Source organism: Cavia porcellus, unplaced genomic scaffold, assembly GCF_034190915.1.
Source record: "Cavia porcellus strain 051 isolate PalLab524CR breed Dunkin Hartley unplaced genomic scaffold, mCavPor4.1 scaffold_4, whole genome shotgun sequence".
NCBI lineage: Eukaryota > Metazoa > Chordata > Mammalia > Rodentia > Caviidae > Cavia > Cavia porcellus.
The window spans coordinates 86,890,285-86,908,848 of record NW_026947487.1 but is presented as its reverse complement, the minus strand read 5'-3'; positions in this window follow the sequence as shown (position 1 = coordinate 86,908,848).

Below are 18,564 nucleotides of genomic sequence, written 5' to 3'. Positions count from 1 at the left end.
TAATTCCTAACTGGAGATATTCGTGTTTTCCCCTATTGTTATTTCTATATTAATGCATGCTATGATAAATTTCTTATATTAAATGTCCCCTTTGCCACATGTTCACATTTGCTGTGTGCAGAATAAGCCTATTGGTTTATAGTCAGTGTAGTATATTTATTAAGTCAAAATGTGTAAATGTTATGAAGTCCTTGCTTAGATTGCCAAATGGTTTACCAAATGAATTATACAAAATACAATTTTGTAATAGTGCTTCTTTCACTGTAACTTTTCAAGTGCTGGTTGTAATTTTGTTTTCAAGCAAAACCTGAATTGTAAATAATGCAACTGATATTGGGGAATAGAAATGGAAATTGACTTTTTCATGAAAATGAACCCAGAATCCGAAGCTATCTGCAACTGAATCTACCGAATCTACTGAAATGTGCTTGGCACATGGTTGGAGTAGAGAAAAATGCACTTCAAGTAACTTCCAATAGGTTTTTTAATTGTCATTGAAGAATAAGGCAAACGATGAGGCCACATATTTAGATCATTTGATATTGCCTTGGATTTTTAAACACATTTTCTAATTCAAGACATTTTAAAATTTATTTTAAATAGATTAAGACAAAACAGGATGTAACAAAGCAGATTAGAACAGTACAATGTAAGCAACACATGGTTTCACTGGAAGACAACACACAACAGTAACTACCACAAAGTCTCTTTCTTTCAAATAGTTGTGTATAACTTCATATACAATAGTATCAAACATAACAAAATAGTATAAAATATTCAAAAGAATGAGAGTATCACAGGACATTCAGAATCAAATAACAGAAAACAAGCAATGGCTACTGTATTATCTCATTTTCCATAGAAAATTTCTTTATACTTTCACACTTAATACAATCCAATAAGGGTCAACATGATAGAGCCAATGGAAACAGAGGAGCAAAAGCATGGTAGGACTGCATAGTAAGATGCTGTTATACAGTACTGGCTATTATAGTGACTTGTTCCCCTCAAATTAGCTGTTCATACCGTCACAGTTAATAAAATCAAACAAGGACAAACACATTACGACTAACCAATGTGATCGTTATAAAGTTTCAAAACAATGTAATGGGGAATCATGATTACCATAAACTCTTATGTACTCTTACCATTTCTTACACTAGGGAGACTATACTGTCTGTATTTATACATGTGAGTTTGATTTATTTCGTTTATGAGTATGGTCTTAAGTTGCGCCCATTTATTTGTAAATATCTCAATATGATCATTCCTTATAGCTGAGTAGTACTACATTGAGTAAAAATACCACCACTTTTTATCCATTCCTCAGTTGATGGACACTAAGGTTTTTTCCAAGTTCTAGCTATTACGAATTGTGCTGCTATAAACATGGTGCACATATATCACCGTGGTATGATATTTTCAGTTCTTCTGGGAATATGGCCAGAAGTGAAGTAGCTGGGTCGAATGGGTCTTCCAATCCCAGCTTTTTGAGGAATCTCTAGACTGATCTCCACAGTGGTGGCACCATTCTATACTCTCACCAGCAGTGCAGGAGAGTTCCTTTTTCCCTCACAGCCTCTCCAGCATTTGTTGTTGGTAATTTTTTTTGATCCTGACCATTCTTTCTGGAGTAAGATGGAATCTCAGTGTTGTTTTAATTTGCATTTCTCTAATGACTAATGATGATGAATAGTTTTTCATGTATTTGTTTGCCATTTGTATTTCTTCATTCGAGAACTGTATAATCATTTCAGATGCCCATTTTTGGATTGGGTCTTTGAATTTCGGCGATCTGATTGTTTTTTTAATTCTTTATATGTTTTAGACAGAAGACCTTTGTCTGAGGGAAAGTTCACTAAGATTTTTTCCCAGTTTGTGGGTTTTCTTTTCACTTTGTTGGAGATTTCTTTTGACATGCAGACACTTTTTAATAAGACGTGATCCCAGTTATTGATTCTGAGAAGCAAATATAACTCTAGTACCAAAACCTGAGAAAGACCCAACTAAAAAAAGAGAACTACAGGCCAATCTCCCTAGTGAATATAGATGCAAAAATTCTCAATAAAATATTGGCAAACAGGATGCAGCAAATCATCAAGCAGATTATACACCATTACTATACACTATGACCAAGTGGGATTCATCCCAGGCATGCAAGAGTGGTTCAACATACATATATCAATAAATGTAATCTACCATATCAATAAAGCCAAAAGTAAGAATCACATGAACATTTCTATAGATGCAGAAAAAGCTTTTGATAAGGTCCAACACTCATTCATGATAAGAATCTTACAGAAAATTGGAATAGATGGTCTTTTCCTCAATATGATGAAGGCCATCTTTGACAAACCAACCACCAGAATCATGTTAAATGGCCAAAAATGGAAGGCCTTTACCTTAAAATCAGGCACAAGACAAGGATGTCCCTTATTACCTATCACTATATCAATATATCAATATAGTACTGGAAATACTAGCCAGAGCAATAGATGAGAGAAATAAAAGGGGTAACGATAGGAAAAGAGAAAGTAAAATTATCATCATTCGCAGGTGATACGATACTCTACACAGAAGACCCACAAAACTCCATTGAAAGTATCCTAGAAATAATAAGTAAATTCAGCAATGCAGCTAGACACAAAATCAATGTTCAAAAATAAAAAGCATTTTCATAAACTAACAACAAAATTACAGAGAGAGAAATAAGAGAAGCCACACCCCTCAAACTTGCATCTAAAAAAATGAAATACTTAGGAATTCATCTCACTGAAGAAGTAAAAGATCTATACAGGGAAAACTATAATACCCTGAAAAGGGAAATTGAGGATAATCTTAGAAAATGGAAAGACATCCTTTGTTCATGGATAGGGAGAATAAATATTGTGAAAATGGCCATCCTTCCAAAACTTATATACAGATTCAATGCAACCCCAATGAAAATACCATCAACATACCTCATAGACCTAGAGAAATTACTCCTAAAATTCATCTGCAACCAGAAGACACCTAGAATAGTAAAGGCATTTCTAGGCAGCAAAGGCAAGGCAGGAGACATCACAATCCCTGACTTGAAATTATACTACAAAGCTACTGTGATAAAATCAACATGATACTGGAATAAAAACACATCTGAAGATTAATGGAATAGACTAGAAGATACAACCACAACTACCAACACACTCAACCACCTTATTGTTGATAAAGGGGCCAAACATATTCATGGGAAAAACTATAGTCTCTTTAATAAATGGTGCTAAAAAAAACTGGCTCTCCATATGCCAAAAACTAAAACTAGACCCATGCCTATCACCATATACTAAACTAAAATCTAAATGGATCAAAGATCTGAATATTAAAACTGAAACACTAAACCTGTTGGAAGACAAAGTAGGTAAACATCTTGAAGACACTGGGGTAAGTAGAGAATTTATGAATAAGACATTTTCAACATAAAGAATGTCTGGAATTTAAAGCAAGGAAAGAAGTGTCTCTGAGTTTGTCAGAACATGGATTAAAATGAACAGGCTTCAGTCAAAAGGAAATTTGAAAAATCAGTCTTATGTAAAATTTCCATGTCTTATATAATCTGGTATTTCACATATAGTTTACCAGGTATCACATATTTTAATGGCAGAATCTGTCAATTCATGGCAATGCTCCTAATATACTTACTTAAACATCAATATTACAATGGAACCCAAAATCGACAGACTATGTGAGAATAGATTGAGCTTTGGCTTTATATATAAAGGCAAAATATGGTTCTGTCACAAACCATTTTTCTAATTTTTACCAAATTCTTTAACCTCTTCAAAACTGTGTGAGAAAAATTTTAATGCATGACAGTTACAAACTAAATGAAGAAAAGACTTGAGAAGTGACTCAAATAGTCTAATCAATACGTCTAATAGTTATGGACTGACTATTGCTCACCAAGTCCAAGAATAACTCTGCTGCTTATCAAGACAGTAATGCATGGGATTCTGGTTCAGTGCACTGACAACTGTATATCTCTGGCTGTAACTGCTACAGATGTAGATAAATAAAAATTGTAGTAGTGCTGGAAACCATTTATAATTGGAGGCTATTACATAAAAGAGAATAAAATTAATAATTCCAAAATAAGACTTCATATCCACCATTCCATATACTTCTGGGGACTCATTTAGCTATAACAATGAGATCATTGAAACAATCTTGGTAGCAACCAGCATGTGAGTCTAAGAAATATAATTATGTTGAGAAAATAAGTTCTCAATTCTCATATAAAATAATCCAGTGTTAAATGTTAGTTTAAAAATCAGCAAAAGAAGGTAGTGAAGAAATTAATTAATACAGTAAAGATGGCATTCATATATCCTGTAGCTGTAATTGATTTTATCTAGAAATGTTTTAAAATATAGTAAGAGTCAACTGTCTCTCTCATGCAAACTTCCTTTTTTTGGATGGAAAGCAGCAATTAAGAATTTCAGAAAGTCTGTCCTTATAGAATGCAGAGAAACAAAAATGATAAAATATAAATAGAAGAGGAGGTAGTCCCTACTTATTGGCCCAAACGCACCTAAGCTTATCTAAACATAACACATACAACAAGGAAAATTCAAACTGATCCATGTGTATATATCCAATGATTCCAGTTAAAAATTATAGATATTAATTTATTCATTATTCTAAATTCATTTAACATTTGTTGATTTGCTATTATGTGCAAGGAATTTTAAAATTTTCCCAATTCAGATATGACACATGACCCTAAAGGAACTACATTGCCTAGTGGGAAAGATCAACAAGAAAAAAACTCTTACAATGTAAGTGCTGTGATGTGTTTATACCACAGTTCAATATAAATAATTTGACAACCCTAAGTGGATTTCTATGATATATAGAAATAAGGATGATTACAATAAACACTTACTATTACAATAAACACCTCCTACTGAGGGTAGTCATTCCGTTTCCCAAAGTGAACTAAATGTGGCAGGTTTTGATGTTCCCGATGCAAAGGAGAGGTACAGAAGGTTAGGTATAAGTGCTAAACTGACAGAAATCCAGCACAAGTTGGCTCAAACTAGGCCACTGTCCCTTCTATGAAGAATAGCTATGAATGAGAAAAGAGGTACCTTCCAATACTCAACAGATTTAAGAGATAATTTTTAAATGCAAGAAATTTTAAGAATTCTGAAAACAAGTGCAAGTAGACATGTTCTTATAGGAATTAAACTCACCATATGAAAGTTAACCTGCCTATTTTTTTCTTTCCCTTAAAACCTCATTAAACCAACAGACTCAATAAGACACATCTCACTGGGACTACCCTACTAACCTCACGGTCCAATGTTCTACTTCTGCCTGCTCTTGCATCATAGAGATGCCTTCCTCTTTGGCACTATTTCTAAGATTCAGCCTCAAATCCCTAGTTTAGAAATAGTTGCTGATGTCCTGAGGTTTTTGCAGGGATTTTTTTCTCCAATTAAATGAAACATTATTGTATCTTGCTCCATAAGAACTCCTGAATTCATGCAGATGATGCTATCTTGACACCATGCTCAGAAAGAGGAAAAGAAAATACTCTCACTTCTCATTGGTACATTTCCCTTTGGGTGAGACTTCACTCCACCAGTTGCTCTTCCTGTCTTGTCTTGGTTTAACCGACTTACACTGCTCCAAGTTTCCCTGTGTTCTCTTTTTTTTGCTATGGCCAACCTGATTAGCACAATCTCCAGAACTGTTACACAAGAAAATTTCATTTTATTTATTCTTTTCATAGGTAAAATGGACTTTCTTGGTCCTAATAGTGTCACTTTCTCACGTGTAAAGTATGTCCAAATGTCACTCTCTTACCTGTAAGGCATGTCAAAGCCAAACATTTAACAATAGGCAGGTATCTGTATGGCCATTTGACCAGTAACGGGTTGAGGAAATTTGAGTCTAGAATTGTCTTTGGTTAACCTTTTAGTTAGGCAATGTACAGATGAGAAGTGAGAGTCCTCTTTCACCATCTGTCTCGGTTATTTTTCTCTCATTGTTGAGACAAAATACCTGACACTCAACATGAAAGAAGGAAAGATTTATTTCTTACAGTTTCTGGATATTTCAGTCTATATCTAGCTGGCTTCAAGGCAATGAAGCAATACTTCGTGGCAACAGCCAGAAAAAAACGGATCAAAAGAAACCTCTTTTCCTCCCTTTTATTGTACACAAGCTACCTCTCCCACTTCAGGGTGGGTGTAGCACTCACAAAATTTTCTTGCCCTCCTCTGCACAGGAAGAGGATATTTACAAAGAGCCCTGCTCCCTGCTGAGTCTCTCAGTTAAACTTCTACACTTCTCAGGTTGACCCAATGTATCAACCATAACATCATCACAATCAGAATCTTCCCTAGACTGTCACATACATTCTGGGAAACACAGAGCAATATTAGATCACTATTGTTATGTCCAGCAGAGAAGAATTAAGATCTAGAAGTAGTTTCACACAAGTTCCATGAGAATAAATTGAAAGAAATAAAAAATCTTTAGTCTGGAAAAGTCTCAGAAAAGATTGCAAGGGTTCTCCGCAGATCTTGAAAGCTTTGAGACTGGAATTCAAATTATTTGGTGTTGTTGATGATAGACTGGAAAATTTAACACTGTCTCCAAATTAAAGAAAAGTTTCCAATGAAATAGAAATATGTGATTCTGGAGGGCTTGAATTCCCAGACACATGTTGGGAGTTTCACAATTTCAATAGTTGTGGTGCTTTCTAGATGGCCGTTTTATAGCTAGTGGTGGAATTTTGTAATTTCTACACAATCAGATGTCATGACAAGCTTACTACAATATCTAAATTAGACCCTTTATATAACTACAAAACTAGTGGTACTAGTGGTCCTCCTACTAAGAGCCTCCAGAATTAGATGTGAAGACTGGGAAACAAGTAATTTACTTGGCAGAACAAGGAATACTGAGAGGATGTAGAGACATGATATGAAGGAGGGAGCATAGTGGGCAGCTAGAGCCTGAAGTCAGAAGGAATGCCCAAGAAACAGTTTAAAACTCAAGAGCTGGACATCCTGCATATGTCAGTGAGCAGTTGTATCTTTACTTCCACTGCTGGCAGTCACTACTTGAGGGTCACACCCATGAGATCTTAATTCAGTGTGCTGTGCAGGAGAGATGAGACAGCTATCAAGAGGACTCACAGACAGCTCAGGCATTGATAGGCACAGGTTCACAGCTGTGAGATATAGACACATCTGACACAGTGACATCTGAGGGATAAGGACTAGGCTCGGGCAAGCCTTTCATATCAGCCCTTCTGCACCTTTCCTCTAAAAGTCTCAGACTCCAACTTTGAAGCACACATTGCTCAGATAGGAACTAATGTTGGTGCAAGTCTCACTGAATCATCGCTTGAATGGATGCTCTCTGTACTCTGATTTACCTAGTCACACCTAGAATCTAGTGATAAAATAGTAGTACATATTTGCACACTGAGAAAGATGATTAACAAAGTGAATTGAACAGCCCTAGCTCTTTGTGAATATCTTGCCATAAATATTGGAGCTCTTAAATTGCCCAATGTTTTCTTATTTTTCTTTCAAAGTAAACAAAAAAATTTTAAAAAATGTCATTTTTGTGATATCAAAAATCAAAGATATTAACAGTATTTTGATCTCTCTCTTTCTCTCTGACACACTCACAAAACACACACACACAATACACACAATCACATGAATTTACCTGAGAAAAAGTTAAAGGTGAATTAAAATGTAGTTACATATAAGAAATCAACCTGAATCTAAACCCAAGAAAAATACATACACTATAAGCACTAAAATATTTCTATTGAGGTCAGAATGTGACCATAAAGTTTTATTTAGCATTCTGATCCAAAGAAAACAGATGGTAAATTTCCTATTTTTAAATATGAGTACTTCTGAATGCCTGGTAAATATGTTAGCATGTACAGGTTGCCAAAATCACCCCTGTGAGAAAAATTCCAGGGGAAGAATAGCACAGTCTCATATTTGAGTCAGAGAACATAAGAATGTACTTATATACTCAAAAACTGCTTTCACGTGGAGATGGAATTTGTAGAAAATTATTAGAATTTTCCCCTATTTTAATTTTGAAACTGAAATAAAAGTTACAAAACATTTCCAGTGAGATTTTTTAAACACTTCAAGGTAAATTTCTCCAACCTCTAAGTAACTACCTTTATTTTCTGACAAGGACATAGTAATATATGATAAAACAAAACTATCTATATGTTAAAATCCTTATTTTTATGGTCATTTAATCATGTGACACTTTAGGATTCACTAATATGTTATTCAAGTTTTTTCATTTGTCCCAATATGTACCTTTCATAGAAACAACTAAGTTCTTTTGTTTCATTTCATTACTGGGTTCTATCATTTATCTTGATCTAGAATAGTTCTTTGAAACTAAACTTCTCTCCTTAGAGATTACAGACGATTTACATTACAAACTTACTCCTAATTTAGATTGGTCAAATACTTCATTTTTAGACTTAGGTAATAACTTTGGACAAAAATATGGCCATAGTAACAGTGTCCTGATGGCTCCAGGCAGCACTCCATTTGCAGGTATCACTTTATTGATGATGCTAATTTTGATTACTGAGTAAAGGAGGCATATGCATGTTTATTTTCCTATCATAAATAAAATGTTTTTGTGAGAGGCATTATGAAGTGATGTAAGTGTCTAATTACTCATCAGACTTTCTGTATTGTAAGTATTGATGTCTATGATCTTATGGATTCCTTTTATTCCATGAGGCTTAATTTAAATTAGCATTCACATCTTAGTGTGGTACTGAGATTAACCCAGGTTTGCCCAGTGGAAGGCCTTCTACATAAGTGTTTATTGTCCTTTAATGTTATCATTTTCACTTCCCAGCATGCTTTCTGCTTATTTTTTGCCACATAAGCCTTAGAATCAGTCACTTCCCCAAGGAACTCTGATTCTATTTAGAGGAAAGTGATATTTGGAAACATTGATCTGGGCATCAGGAGTGTATCTTCCTTTTAAGTACCACAGTTCACAGATCTTCTCAGTGATAGACTTAGAAACTACACCATAACACAGAATCTCATCTATAGTCTATTCTGCCTATAGATCTATATTTTGCAAACAATAAGTTCATGTCAATACTTCATCTTTCAATTCAACAGCAGGGTTTATCATAGTTTTATTCCTTTTCCCATTTGAAATGTACTTATCCATTGGAAAGATAAGTTTCTGTTATAACTAATATATCACATTTTTAAAATAATCTACATGTAGTTAGCACTCTTGCAGAAATCTTCCTTGCTCATGTGAATGGTGAATACCTCGAAACCATATTCTGGGTCTTATCCTGACCTTCACTCTGCCTCCTCCATTTGTGCCCCCTAATATTCTCCTTTTTTGTCTTTTTGACTCACATCAGGTAGCCCTTCCCTCCTTCATGGAAGATTCCATTTTCATTTTGCTTTAGATCTGACCAATGAAATGGACCTTACAAGACTCCCCCCCTTACTTTTTTTAAGATACTTGTCTTACTTGAAGCCATTTAACATTTTTTAAGACAATAAATCATGAAAGCAAAACCAGGGAAGAAGAAAAGAACAAAAACTAAGATACTTATAGTCAGGCATGGTGATACATGCCTGTAATCATAGCATTAGGGAGGCTGAGGCAGGCGGATCACTATGAGCTCAAGGGCAGCCTGAGCTACATAGTGAATTCAAGGCTAGCCTGAAATAAATGAAATCTGTCAAGAAAATAAAAGAAAGCAAGGGAAACTCAATTACAATTACATATTGAGAAGCAGAAATACTCAAATGTGAGGGAGGGATTTTTATTTTTATTATACACTTTGCCTGCTATTTGATAGATTTCATATACACATATCAGAATGTAATTCTATGGTATCTGCATTATTTCTCAGTTTGAAAGTCAGATTTGATTTGATTAATAACTAAATATACAAATGTAATCTAAGTAGTTTAAATGATGAGCAGTAATCACTTTAGCTGAGTTTGCAGTTATAGAATTGTGTTGTTACATTATTGTTTTAAACAATCACGGCAACTGGGATGAGGACTCTGTGTGGCAACTCAGAGAACTCATTAGTGGAATAACCCGTTTTTCAGATCAGTCATTCTTGACATGGTGCAAAGCCTACTAAGATTTTTCAAAGATGTACCAATATATACTAGTGTTTTAACTGAACTGTAAGCACTAAAATTATCTACCTTACGTACATAGTCTACATAATAATGATCTTAAATAGGAAAAACAGATGATTTATTCCTCAGGTGTTTAGGTCAATTGGTCTCCAGAAACCAAACAGAATTCCTCAGCAGTGACAGATGTACAGCTCCCGAGTCTAAATGGTCTCACCCTGTGGTGTTTTAAAACCTCAGCAGGCTGTTCAGACCCTTCATATATTATTACTAATCTTCAAAATATTGAAAATTGCAATAAGTAAGAAACTTCCAAAACCAAAATAATTCAAAATGCCTGAGAGATATCTGCTTTAGAAGAAAAAAATTTATAAATATTCATATTTTATAAAGCAATCAAGATGTTGATGTTAATATTAGAGCAATAACTCTAATTGTATTTCAGCAAACGGATGCCAATTAGGAAACAAATTATCTCATAGAAGCATGTCTTGCACACAAGTTTACCCTGAAGGTAAGCTAAGGGCTATACCAGCTTCCTGAATTTTAATGCACAAGTGAACACGTCCAAATTTAGTAAATTTAAAAATAGGCATTTAAAAGAACTTAAATTATGCCAAAAAATAAGTGACATCTGTCTGCTTGCTAGTATAAAGGCAAAGCATTTTCTTTCATAGATGGAAAAACAAATTCATTTGCTATGGAAGGGTAGTACCTTGTAGTGTAAAGAAGGTCCATTTAGTCTGTTCCTTACTGATGGATTTGTGATTCCAAATCATGTCTAATGAAATTCTTGGTTTTGTAAATTGCCTTGCAAGCCTCAATTGAACTCTCTTAACTCTTTAAGGCTTCAGAATCTTTAAAATAACAAGGTTTGATTTCAGATTCCTCAGCGCATACCTAGGAAAGTCTGATGTAAAGATCCGGCAAGATAAGAAATAGGCATCAAAAGACAGCTGTTCCAAGGTATGCTGGATAGGTTTAAAAAATTGCTGAATTTTCAGGGATTTTAGAAACTCTAATGTAGCCAACTTTGGCATAATACCTTCCAGAAGCTGAGGCTTGTATGGTTCCTCTGAACTCAAGCTATAGAATTAGCCTAGATCTTAGAGCTTTTGAGCATCCTATAAACAAGTCACAACTTCGAGCTTTCTCATTGCAAGAGCAATTCCTGACACTGCGTAGATAACTGTTCATTGCTGGTATTTGATCATAATAGTCTCCTCTAGTAGCATGTGTATCTCATGAGATTGCCTTGATTTGGTAAATATTTCTGTATTTTAATGGAATCAGAATTGTTCTTCAGAAAAATGTCAGCTAGAAACTCACACGCTTATCTGGGAATTTTCTGATTCCATGATTTTTATGTATGAATTCTGGAAAATAAATATTTTCTCAACAAAGAAAACTAAGGGCTCCTACACGATAAAATTAGTATTCCAGAATTCATTTTTATATTGATCCTTTGTTTCTGTGTCTTTATTTTGAACTTTTTTTTTTTTTTTTTTTTTTTGCCACCAGGGATTGAACTTACGACCTCACACTGCAAGGGAGGCACTTATGCCACTAAGCTAAATCTTCAGCCCTACTCATAAACTTTTATATAGAATCAAATGTACAACCCATAACTTTCTCTAGCTCTGATATGCAGTTCACTCATATGATTTCTAGGAAAAGACTAGACATTATTGTTGCAATCAGAGGCTTTCCATACCCACATCCTATTCAAAATCTCACCTTACGCATTCCTGTCTTCTAATGACCATATTAAAATCTCTCTCATCAGGAGTTGCACTTACATATTCCCCAAGGACTGAGGACAAACCTCATAGAGCTTCCAATGATAATAAACAGCCCACTGTGGCACGTGTGCCCTACGTTGGCCACCATTTCTCCTGTTCTTTCACATTGTCCTGCTTAGCCCCACCCCAACATCTGCAATCTAGAACAACCAAAAAACCCTCATCATCTCTTGCATTTTTAATCTTCAAATCTTACTGTTAGATTTAGCTTTCTGAAGTATCCTCTTTCCCTTAAAATAAAACCAGAAGATAATCAGCTTTAAAACTACAGTGGTAGTTTGTAAGGCAAGTAAGATAAGAATAGCAGACTGGGCCAGACATTTTGGATTTCTATTTTTCAAGGCTGATCATTTTCCAGCTAGGACTTATTCTGGGGGAAACTTAAGTTCTGTTACATTCAGGTATTAAGGAAATGGTTTATGCTGTTAATCCAAGCACTACGGGTGGCTGAAGCAGGAGGATCACAAGTTGGATCCCAGCCGAGGCAACTTTCCAGAATAACAATACAAAGTAAACTAAGGGCTGAGGTTATCACTCAGTGTAAAAACCCTGGGCTGAAGCTCAAGTACCAAAAAATGAAAAAGGAAGAAAGGAAAAGAAAAACAAAGAAAGAAAAGAAATGAAAAACATCAAGTATTTCCTAACTTTATCTCACCAAAAAAAGATTTATATAGTCTGGTTTATAATAAGCTGCAAGCTGATGGTGAGACTTTCATGAACTAGAAGAATAACTAGCAGAAATAATGTATTTCCTAAATAGTTCTTGTAGCTGAGTGAATTTTATGATCTGTTTGCCTCACATTTACAGAGTAAGGTGATCATGGCTTAGTTTATGCTTTGCTCTCCTGTCAGTACAGGGAAAAGAGTATCCATACCATAGCCTGGCGTGCTGGACTGCCTAGCAATATCCTCCATCATGTTATTGGATTCACCATCTTTAAATTCAGACTTACCAAAAAATCTTAAGACACAGACAAAATATAAAGGTATTTGTTTTTTTGTTTGTTTTGCAGGAATGTAGAATGCTTGGCATCCAGTTCTCACCAGAGCACTCATTCCCATCCCTCTCTTGTCTTGAGCCAAGTCTTTACTGTCCATATTCCTGACAACATTCTGGTTTTCCGAATTTCAACCAGAATTTCCTATCAATTGTTGCTTTCAGCATTTCAAGACTTCTCCAAACCTTTATAAACTCCAAAGGCAAGTGACAGTGAGGGCATGCATTTTAATGGTATAGCACTCTCTCTAGTCCTTTCTTCCATGTGTTGTTTAGCTTTTCTTTGCCAGGTCATTCTGCTGTGCCATTTTATTTCCCCTTTGCTTATTTAGGGGATTCATTCCTTTGCTCCAGACCAATAAATAAAAAACCAGATCTGAGGATCAGTGGACCAGATTAGAAGATGCAGACACAACTACAAACACACTTAGACACTTTATCTTTGACAAAGTAGCCAAACATATTCACAGGAAGAAAGATAGTCTCTTTTTTTAATTTTTTTTTTTGTTTGTCTTTTTCCTTTTTATCAGTACCAGGGATTGAACTCACAACTGCCTGCTTGCAAGGCAGGCGCTTATGCCGCTGAGCTAAATCCCCAGCCCCAGAAAGATAGTCTCTTTAATAAATGATGTTGGAAAAACTGAATGTTTGTATGTGAAAACTAAACATACACACGTGTCTATCACCATGCACAAAAATCTGAATGAATAAAAGATCTAAATATTAAAAAACTAACACTGAATCTACTGGAAGAGAAAGTAGGTAGAAATCTTGAAGAGATAGCAGTAGACAGATACTTCATGAACAAAGCCCAAACTGCATGGAAAATATTCCAAAGAATAAACAACTGGGGTCTCACCTTATTAAAAAGTTTTTGAACATCAAAAGAAAACCAGTGACAGAGTGAAAAAGCAACCCACAGGGTGGGAAAAACATTTAGCTAACAGTCCCTCAAACAAATAGCTTATATCTAGAACAAATTTAAAGACCTAATTCAAAAACAGACATCTGAAATGAATGGATACTTCTCAGATGAAGAAATACAGATAGCAAATAAGTATGTGAAAAAGTGTTCAACATTACTGGTCATTTGAGAGACACAAATTAAAACAACAATGAGATCTCATTGCAGAAAGCAATCAGTCAATAACAAAGGCAATAAAAAAGCAATAACAATTAACAGGATTGTGGGGAAAAAGGAACACTGCTCCACGGTGGTGAGAAAATAGACTGGTACAACCACTGTGAAAATTAGTGTGGAGATGCCTCAAGAAACTAGGATTGGAGGTTGCACTTGACCCAGATCTTCTCCGAGTAGTATCCCAGAAGAATTAGAAATACCGTATCACAACGATATATGTGCATCCATGTTTATAGCAGCATAATTTGTAATAGCTAAAACTTGGAAACAGCCCAAAGACCCATCAATCAAGAAATGGATAAAAAGGATGTGGTTTTTTCATACAATCAAGTACTAGTCAGCTATAAAGAAGGATAAGCTTGAGACTTTCACAGGTAAATGTATGCAACTTGAGACCATATTCATAAATGAAATAAATGGATCTCGCATCTGTAAACATCATATTGTCTCCCTAGTGTAAGAAACTGAAAGAGTAAACTAGATCCAAAATGTACAATAGATATTGAAGATAGAAAGATACTGTTCAAAATGAAAGAGAAATTGAGATGGGGGAATAGAGAAAAAAAGAAAGCGAAAATGAAATATATATATATATGCATATACATGCATACACAAGGTGATTAAGTTAGCTATGCTACTAATTTCTTTTCGCTTTTTTTTTTTTTTGTCTTTTTCCTTTTTATCAGTACCGGGGATCGAACTCACAACTGCCTGCTTGCAAGGCAGGCGCTTATGCTGCTGAGCTAAATCCCCAGCCCCCTATGCTACTAATTTCTATTAATGTTCTAAAAAGAAAGTTTTGTGACTTTATCAATTAGTCAACTTTTTATGCCTATTCTTGTAATCTGAGCAATTACTTTGAATAAGCAATATATTAACCATTATTATTATTCTACCATCATGTTTTGAAACTGTGTTATCATTGTTATTATTTTTTCCTTTAAAATATAACTAAAATTATGGGAAGGGAACAATGTCTGACTTGTACCTCTCTGGATATCATCTATTACTATAATTCTATGCAGTTGTATAGGATATTTTTGATATGTTACAAATCTAGAACTAAAGACTTTCATAGTCTCTTGGTTTGCTTTTTAAAAAACATTCTATTGACTGTTGAGCAACTTCTATAAAACTCTGAGTTTTAATTTGTCCCTTATGAGATACATCAACCAGCATTATCACTGACGCACCTATCTGAGACAGTGAGCAGGGAGCTAATTTAGAAGTTCAAAACCAAGCTGTGTTAGTCTCCTACCCTCATGCTGTTTCTAGCTTGACTTCATGAGTGGGATTTAACTTGGTTCCAAATTAGTTTTTTGAGGCACTTGTTTTGTAGGAAGACCTGCATTTCAAATGCACCGTGCAACTAACTCCTTAAGGGGGTTTCAAATTTCTAAAAAAGGGAAATTCATTCTGCTAGGAGATGATAATAGGCAAAGGCAACAGCCCTATTTCATTTTGCCACAACTGCATGCACATACCAGACATGACAGTAATTCCTTGAGCTGTTCAAGCATATTATAAGGACATATCTGAGGAAATCTGACCTGATGCCTCTACTGACATATATTTTAAAAGGTGATCTGTCTGCAACTCACACAGATTTTATGTCTGAAAATGTAACTGAGATTTTCACCAAGTTTGTGGACTGTGCCAACTAGAAATTACTTGGAGGTTTTAAATTTAGACCTACAGTTCCAAATCTGAGAAGCTGTTTTCTTAAAGATAGCAAACTGTCAACTACTCTCCAAAAGGCTCCCTTTGAGGCATAAAATTGAATGTAACTCGATGCTTAGTACTTATATTTACTTAATTGTGGGTGCAATCAGTCAATTGAAGATACAATTAGACACTGCAATTAACTTCTATGGTACAAATTATTGAAGAGAGGCAAAAACAGGGGCCCCCAAACACGGCCTCTTTAAAGATGCAAGTCTGGGGGTGAAATCACTGATGAAAGTCATTCAGATGAGTACATCCATGCAGCCAAAGAGAAAATGGGAAAATCACAGAAGCTAAAATTTTTTGTGGAACAGTAGGAGAACAACAGTATTATTTCAGAAGCATATGTGTATACATTTTTATAGTTTACAAATCTGCTGTCAAAGCCATTCTTCCATAAGCTTGTTTCATCTAAAATGTGAACTACAAAATAGAAATTGAGGTATACGATTTTGAAGGAAAGAAAAAAAATCCCTTTCTCGCTTATGCTACTAGAAAAGGTCAAATATCCCATTTTCTACTACTTTTTTTCCTCAGTCTTGTACAGAAAAAAAGAAAGAAAAGAACTAATATTGACTGATCATCTCCCTGTTCCCAAGACGCCAGAGGATAGCTGACAAGTGCTATTCCCTTTAATTCACATAACAACTCCATGTGGGAGATGTTTCTCCTTTTACAGGTAAAGTGCTAGGAGCCACAATAAAGTTAACAGTTTGACACAGCCCCACACCACGGGAAAAGGCCAAGAAGAAGTGTCTCTGACCTAAAACATCCTCCCTTCAAATTATGATCTTCCATAATGTCTGGTTTATTATCTGAGAAGTGTGAATAATACAAAATCTAATGTCAGAAAACAGTTTGAAACTGAGTCTCAACTACACGAAAATGTCAATCGCGTAAGAAGTATTCATTTAAGACATTTAGAAAAGGTTTAAAAAGGTTCTTTACTCCAAGATACCATGGAGATAATGAATGACACTTTAATGTTGATATTTTATTATATAGTCTTTCATAATTGCATATATATATATATATATATATATATATATATATATATAAAACATAATTTTGCTATGGTTGCTTCAAATATTGGAAAGAAAACTTTTTAGATGCTTTACAACTAAGTTCTTATATAGAATTATAATTTTGAGTTATGTCTTTGTTTCAGCATTTAATTAAATTCTGTTTTAGAACTTCACCAAAATGGTAAAAAGAAGGGAAAAGATAAATGGTCATATGGAATTCAATGCTTTTTAATTACAGGAATCCATTCACTTTGTAATATCGGTATAACAATTCCTTAATGAAATTGAATTATTTCTTTTAAAATTGACTTAATTAATGATTCAATTTATATTAGAGTGATTTTATAATCCAATTTTAAATATAATAGTAAACTTTAGGGTTTCTTAAAAAAAGAACCTTTTAAGAACTATTAAAACTTCTTTGAAATGGAAGTTTATACGGAAAAATGGCTTTAGTTAAGACACTCAAAATTTTACTACTCCATTTTGTTTAAAGAAAAATGCAATAATTTTATATTATAATTAATTTTAGGGTTTTTAAATTCCAATTATTTCCTGAATAAGCTATTAAACTTATTTCCTTATGTAAAGGAGTGAACTGAATGGCTTAGAAAAGAATGGCTCTATGATATTTAATGGGCTTTTAGCCTGTTAATGAATCCTCTATGTTAGCTGCCTGTCGGGCTCTCAGAAATGCTCACCTTAAACTAGCCTTCCGCTCTCCCTAAGCTTAGGCCAGGCTGTGAATAAGAATCTTGCAGCCTGAGACCTTTCAGAGTAACAGTTCACTAGCTAGTTACGTAGTAGATTAGGGGAGTTAAATCTGTCCTTCAGTATCGCACAGTCTCCCTCAGGAAGCATATGTTGGCTGTATATTATAAATGAGTCTTCCAGAAACCTCAAAGTTTAGAAATTGTGTCTCACAATACATCTAAAAATCTAAATAGTGGCAAAAAGTCTAAAAAGTCTACCCTCTTCTTTCTTAAATTCACTCACTATGAAGGCCACACAGGTACCAAAAGATGGTATATATTTAGTTCATCACAATATGTGGAAATCAGAGTAATTGCATAACATTGATTAAATGCCATTTAGTCATTAATCATCCCAATGCTAGTTTCCTATTGCTGCTGTAACAAATTACCACGAACTGAGTGGCTTCAAATAACATACATTCAGTATTTCACGGTTCTGTTTCAGACACTTAACAGAGGTGGTCCAGACTCATTTCTCCAGGATGCATTAGGAAAGGATACAGCCCTGTATTTTCCAACTTCTAGTGGCTGCTGCTATTCCCTGGCTCATACTCCACCCTCAGTGTGCATTCTTCTTCCTCATTTCTGGCTTCCTGTTCTTTCCTAGAAAGACACATGGTTTGAGTAGGCTGACCCTGAAAATCTGCAATAATTTCTCTGTCTTAGTTACTTTTTATTCGTCGCTGAGACAAAATACCTGAAGCCCAAAGTTGGGAAAGGAAAGGTTTATTTGTTACACTTTTTGGAGGTTTCAGTCCACACTTAGTTGGCTCCAAGACAGGCGGGCATGGCTGGACCGCAGTTCATGGCAGCCACCGACAGCAAGCTCAAACCAGCAAAGAGAAAGACACAGCTTCTTCCAGCCATTACATCACCTCCTGGCTCCACCCCTATGTGGGTGAAGCACTGACACCATCGATCCAAGCACTAGACAATGA